Consider the following 6,067-nt stretch of genomic DNA (forward strand, 5'->3'; position numbering starts at 1 on the left):
CTTTTAGATCAGGAGAAGAGCAAAAACATCTTTTCCATAAAACAAAAAAAACAAAAATAAAAGGCATGACTGCAAACGGTTGCTTCTCTTGCTGTCATCAGACCTAAACCACGCCTGTAGCTGCCAGTAATTCCTCACAGGATGATGATTGGTTGAGCCACAGTGGTTGGGCCACAAGCCAATAGCCTGAAGCCTGGCAAGATGTATTGTGAGATCACCAATAACGTGATCTCCCCAGAGGTCTCACCAGAGAGAACTCCTTTATCTGTTCCAACTCCAGGCACTGCTAAGAAGAGTCTTTGTATTATGAACACCAAAGTCCTAAAAACACAATGTACAAAAACTGACAACTGTAGCTTTACTCCAGGTTGAGCAGCGTTCTGTCAGTCCAGCTCTCTGGAATGCCACATTTGGGATAAATCATTCTCAGCAAATCTGAGATGAAACAGCTGGACAGCCCTGTGTTCACAGATGTAGAGATGACTCAGAGCAGTGTTTTCTACGGTTGCGAGTCTTTTACAGAACCAGTCGTGACAGCTGCAGGACCACAACAGGCCACCTGTGTCTGGTGTAGAGCTCGGGTCAGTGGTAGAGACCTCCATGACCAGCCAGTCAGCTGAGCGGGGCCACTCCTATGCTGATGAGTGGGCAGTAAAAACAATATGTTTTCGCTCTGTAAGCACCACCCCCCCCCCCAAGCCCTCCCTTCTTCAGTGTAACCACATAGGTCTTTGTGTCCAGCACTGTTAGGAACTCAGCTTAGAGGCCCACTAAGCTCCACTTTCAAAGGCAACCTCTGATGTGGCCCTTCAGATCTCTGCATGTCTCACTGACTTTCCTCGTACTCTCCTCTGAGTTAGAGTTTTTTCTCTCTCGCTTGGTGTCCTATTTACCCATGGCTAGCCTCAGTGTGGCTCTCCCTCACACATCCATACTTGCTCTTGTACACTTCCTTTCAATCTATGAATGAAGGGAATCTGGCGCATATCAAGAAAACATATGTGAGAAGAGGTAGGAGAGATGATAAACAACAGCAGTATCTTGACAGCCTTGCCACTCCTTGAAGTTCTAGCTTCCCTTGATATGCACACACCCTTCCCCCCCTCCTCTTTCAGCCCTCCCCTCCCCTCTCCCCCTTTCCTCTTCTTTGTGATGACATGTATGTGCTTATGGAAACCAGATGTGGCCTGCTGCGATGGAAGCGGCGGTGAGAGAGGGAGAAATACCAAGCAGGAGGTTGTGTGATACTTCATTAACAGACTGCAGGAGATGTGGGGAGGGTGAGGAGGGGAGAATAATTGGGGGGAGGGGGGGTCTCAAGAGTTCAGACCGTGACTGTACATATATTTAGATGTCAGATGAAATGTGCCCACCATCCTGAGCAGGCCCTGAGTGAAGCAGGGGGGTTTCCTTGCGGATATGGCTGGGTCAGGACAAGGGTAGTTGGGCTTGGAGAGCCTGAATCAGCATCTCCTACTATTGAGGTGGGGTTTTTTTTTCTGCATGGGCTTGGGAAACCACGCCATGTGAGACAGGGGTTTGGAGAAAAAAAAGCCCCCTTAAAGAAGCTAAAATGTTAATCTTTCAACTTCCCTGCACCTGTATTCTTTTCACCCACACAATACCTCCCTTGGCCGCTTAAAAGAGACTGCTCCCACCGCACCACACCCAATTCAAAGTGCAGACATTGTGCTAAGTAACAAAAAAAAAAAAAGCAGGCACGTACGGCGGCTTTAAACTGATAGCTTTAAGCCGATTCAGCACTGAGGGGCAGACACTGGCAAAACTGCATCGCTAAGAAAGATCACAAACCGAGCAGTTGGTGAAATACGCGGTGCAACAGCGAAAAACTGAGATTGGGGCGTCTAGGGCACACAGAAAAAGTTATGTTCAACTAATAGGGAAAGATATTTTCCATGCATAGCTCCGTGTGTAGCTAAATGGAATAATAAGATGCAGACATAACGGAAAAAAGTATTAACATATTGATCCCTCGCTTACACCAGCAGTGTGTGTGTGTGTGTGTGTGTGTGTGTGTGTGTGTGTGTGTGCGTGTGCGAGAGAGAGAGAGAGAGAGAGAGAGAGAGAGGTTGTAGCAACTACTCTTGCACCCATACATAGTGCGAAGTACTGTGTTAAATGTTCAGACTGTTTTTGTATTTTCTTTTGATACTTTGAAGAAGAAAGCAACCGAATGGAGAGAGAAAACCTCTGAGGCGAGAGACCTTTTAACAGCTTTTTGCTTTCATAGCACACAGTAATTAATAACCTTGACGATGACAGACAGTTTGAAGGCCCGGTGTCGAGCTGGTCAGCCCACTGTCATGTCCTCCTGAGGCCCTTAAATGGAACGTGATCATCAGTGTTATTGCTTACGCCTGGGCTTTTCCTGCTGTGATGCGACAGAGTGTCTGATGTGAAGAGGGTCTGGAATCTCTCTCTCTGTTAGGTGTTCATTGTCCTCACTGTACTGGGTCAGCCTATCACAGATCAAATCTTCCTTCACTTTTTACGTCATTTGTAAATGAGAATTCCAATCAGCAGGGCGCATATCTCCGCCAAGACCCAACAGTCCACTTTAATTCACTTCTTTTATTAAGTTAAGCCTAATCCAGCATTAAACTTGAGAACCCTGCATCGTTTTCAATTTGAACCCACCCATAAATGTGATTTAAGTTCACCACATCTAGGATCTGCATCAAATTGTACTCACTAATGGAAAAAAAGCCACCTAAATACATACGCCATTATTATTATTTCCCGTGAAATTCAGAAAAATCTTAGACCCTATCTTAGAATGTTAAAGAAGGCGAGTAAAAGTTCCTGGAAGTTAATGTGGTCTGCTCTGGGCCGAGACCTCGTCCTCCCATCCTGACTCAGGTTTCCTGGAAATCTGTTCAACAGTTTTTGTGTAATCCTGCAGAAAAAAACTAACCAGCCAACAAACAAATTGACATGGATGAGAACAAAAAGAATACAAAAATGGGTACATGTATGATATATCAGTAGATATGAATTGTAACGTACAGTGTTTTTTTTAGTTTAGACATGTTTTGCAATTTCTTTGTGTATGTATGTCTGACTCTATATAGGCGCAGTGGTGCTTTGAGCTAAATGTAATGTCAGCATACTAAAATGCTCACAATGCCTATGCTAATATGCCAATGTTTAGAATAGAATAGAATAGAATAGTCTTTACTGTCATTGTACAGGAGGGTACAATGAAATTGAGGGTGCTCCCGCAGCAACTAATAAAAAAAGCAACACACAGAACAATAGTAATGTAAATAAATTATATGTAGCCCTTTAAGGTGCTAAAGGGAGGTAGGAGGAGGTATGTTTGGTTTGTTCTTGTCGGGAGGGGGGGTGTGTGAGTGTATCCGTTCTTATTTGTAGTTCGTACGGCCCAGGGGAAGTAGGCAGGGTGTGAGGGGTCTCCTGTGATGGCCTTGGTTTTCCTGAGGCAGCAGGATGTGGCAATGTGTTCCAGGCTGGTCAGAGGGCAGCAGATGATCTTTTGGGCAGTGTTTACGACCCTCTGCACCGCCTTCCTGTCCTCGGCTGTTGAGCCTGCGTACCACACACCCAGACAGTACGTCAGTACGCTCTCCACAGAGGAGGTTTAGCAGGTAAAATTAACACAATGATCGTCATATTAGTCTGGGTGTTAGCATTCTAGAAATGGGTGAACTAGCATCGAACACAATGTACAACTGACGTATTGAAGATGGTTATGGGTTAAGATGAAAAGTTAAGATTGTCACAATTGATCGTGAATTTTGGTGCTGAATTTCAGTCAGAAAGTCAGAAGGTCAAAAGTCTAGTGAAAAATAACAATGCCATGGTGGATGGATGGAGCCAGAGGGGAGGGTCAAGACAGGATCAACAAAGTCAGTATCTTACATCACCATTCTGTGAAATTACCACAAAATTACAAAAGAAAGAAATCATGGGATCATATAATAGTTAATGGCTATAAAAAAAAAATCCAATTCTGACCAAGGTGGTTGACAGACTTTTGGATGCAGACTGCCACCCCCAGAGCCAGACGTGCAGAATCATCTTGTAAAGTGTTTTTTTTTTTTAATCTGTCTCCCACAAGTTTGTCAGAGTTACTCAGAATTCCCCCCTTTTAACGAGTGACGAGCCAGCAGACTGCCGTATTTGTAAATTAAAACTGTGGCCTGATGGCAGCACTCCACGGAAACCAGAAAATTCTGAAAAATCTGTAGATGACACACAAAGCAAGTTTCAAGCCATTTGTCCACAGTCAAGCAAAAGGCGACCGCATCACCTCTGCTTTTTGGTGGTGGAGGTGAACACTGCGTTAGGGTTAAAGCTCTTTACATCCTATCAGTGCGTGTGTGTGAGCGTAAGAGACAAAGACTCCAAAGAGAAACCTTGTGTTCATGTTCACCGTATTAGCGCTGGGTGCAGGATGTGGCACAGCTTTAACTGATGCAAATGAAAACCATGTGTAACCTATATAGCCGCTCACCAGTTCCCTTAAGAAATGCCCCTTTCCGTCATCCCACATCCTTGTTACCAGGCAGAACGCGACACTAACCGTTCCCTGTTAATCATTCATTCTCCTTTAATGGGAAAGTTACCCAGCCTGCGCTCTGAGGTTGCTCCTGCAAATTACAGTATGATGTTCTTCTCGGCTATTATGAGGCACAATAGCCAAGAGCAGGACTTCCCCTGTTTGGAAGTTTCCATTCATCAGCCTGCAGGCTACACACAGGCCAGCTGAAACACAGGAAGTGTCCAGAAAGAGGAAGACAGACACATAAAAGGAGCTTGTTAATGAGTTTGATGTGGACAAGAGAGATGAGATAAGGAGATTAATGGATGTGATGCGAGGCACTTGGCACTGAGGGGGAGCACCTTTTGCAGAAAGTGGACAGTAGCGCCGGAATCGGGGCTAGAAATGACCTTTTCAGTTATCTGGGTGAAATGTGAGAGCCAGAGGAGTGGAGCTGGCTGGAGGAGGCCGGGGAACTGTGGTGTGGTCTTTTGTTGGGCTTTGTTAAAAAGAAGTGAGTCATTTCGCAGACAGCAAAGAAAAAAGCGCTCCGGTTACACAGAGAGGAGAAAAAGAGGACTGTGGGGAAGAATTCTGCTGAGGCGATTCTTTTCCTCGCTCTGCAGAATCAGCTGGGGAAGACAGAAAACATCAAGTAGTGACCCACGGCTAAACGTCTCACTTGTGTGCGGGTTGAAGGGTCGATGCGAGTAAGGAAAGCTTCACGCACAGGTATAGAAACACAGTAAAAGTTGCTGAGAAAAGAAGACTCCAACAACACACAACCTTTTTTTTTTTTTTCGTGACATATCGATTATCCTGACCGTGATTGCAAAAAAACCCCAATTAAACAGCTCTAAACCAACTCCCATCCCCCACCTCCTCACTGCCATGTCCCGCTGGGTGTCTGGCCTACATGATGCAGTTGGAATTCCAGATGTTGCTCATGGAATTCTGCTCCATCTCTGGCCTCCAAATGTGACTTAACCCTACTCACTCCTCCTCCTCCTCCTCCTCCTCCTCCTCCTCCTCCTCCTCCTCCCTCCCCCCCAGAAAGCCTCGTGACTCCTCTCCCCAGTCCAGGCTCTTCAAAACACTGCAGCAAATTGGAGACGAATGGGCGCCCTAAATCTTTTCGGCACAATAGGAAAATACCTCATCATTGTAATTGCATAAAGCCCTGTTGCTGTAATCATAACATATCGTAGAGTCCCGACCCCCACCCACGCTCTTTCTCTCACAATCAGCCGTCCTCACGGCGAGTCCCATGGTCATGTGGCAGCTGTTCATTAGCACGATCATTAAGACGTGGGGAGACGCCTAAGTTTGCTGTTTGAGCTTTTATTGGCACATTTCGGATGGGAGTGCACACGGGCGCAGTGCACAACACACAAATAAAGGCATTTATGGCCGTGCAAAACATGCATGAGAGCATGTTTGTGTTGCTGTCCTTGTGAGGACCTGCACTGACTCACTAAACCTCTGCACAGCTTATCAAAACCCAAAATCCAAACCCTAAGTCTCAAAGAAAAGTCCATGTCC

The sequence above is a fragment of the Acanthopagrus latus genome, chromosome 21, assembly GCF_904848185.1.
Source record: "Acanthopagrus latus isolate v.2019 chromosome 21, fAcaLat1.1, whole genome shotgun sequence".
Taxonomy (NCBI): domain Eukaryota; kingdom Metazoa; phylum Chordata; class Actinopteri; order Spariformes; family Sparidae; genus Acanthopagrus; species Acanthopagrus latus.